This window comes from Penaeus monodon, chromosome 27 (genome assembly GCF_015228065.2).
Source record: "Penaeus monodon isolate SGIC_2016 chromosome 27, NSTDA_Pmon_1, whole genome shotgun sequence".
In the NCBI taxonomy this organism is placed as follows: Eukaryota; Metazoa; Arthropoda; class Malacostraca; order Decapoda; family Penaeidae; genus Penaeus; species Penaeus monodon.
The window spans coordinates 13747210-13748223 of record NC_051412.1 but is presented as its reverse complement, the minus strand read 5'-3'; positions in this window follow the sequence as shown (position 1 = coordinate 13748223).

Below are 1014 nucleotides of genomic sequence, written 5' to 3'. Positions count from 1 at the left end.
ACGACGTTGATGTCCATCCAAATACCTATTTCTCGTCTGTCTCCATCCGAACCAAATGTTCAGCCGAAACATCGCCTCGGTCTCTCTCGCAGCATCAGTCATCTCTCTCTCTCGCAGCATCAGTCATCTCTCTCTCTCGCAACATCAGTCATCTCTCTCTCTCGCAGCATCAGTCATCTCTCTCTCGCAGCATCAGTCATCTCTCTCTCGCAGCATCAGTCATCTCTCCTGAAGCAAAGTATCTCGTCAGTCCAATTACATTTCCCTTTTGATGTTGGAATTTCGTGAAAGGGGAAGAGGAACCGGCAATGGGGCGGTTTCTATGGAAATGTTTCTTTCCATTAAAAAAAACATAACAAAAAAATAATGATAGGAAACTGTGAAAACCAGAGAATAAAATATTAAGGAACGAATGAAGAATGAAAAATGAATAGGGAAATGGATGACAGAGGAGAGTATGAAGAAGAAAGAGAAGACAAAGAAAAAAAAAATAGAAAAAATGGAGAATGTAAAGAGAAAGTTCATAAGAAAAACATTAACATACGGTACAGAATAACAAAGAAGAAAATATAACAAAAGAATAAAGAAGATAGAAGAAGAAGGAGAAAGAAATTGAAGAGAATAAAAGAGAAGATGAAGAAGACAAAAAAAAAAAGAAAAAGTGGGAGAGGAATGAGAAGGCAAAACAGAAAAAAGTAATGAAAGAAAAAAGAGAAAGAGAAAAAAGGAAGGAAAAGAGATGAATAAGAAGAGAATCGAACAAAGAGAGATCCTCGCTAAATCCTACCCTCATCTCGCGTTCCCCAGCATCCCCCCCCCCCCCCCGTCGACATCTAGAGGCAGGGGTCGTGATCAACGCACGACGCCGCACGGAATTAAACTGACGTCACGTTTCGCCGTTACATCTTGGACGAAATTGTTGTGGCCCGATACATCATTCTCCAGGGATGCTGTTGGCCGGTTTCTCTCTGCGGAGGCCTGCGCGTTTGTCTCTGTCTTTCTGTTTATCCTGTT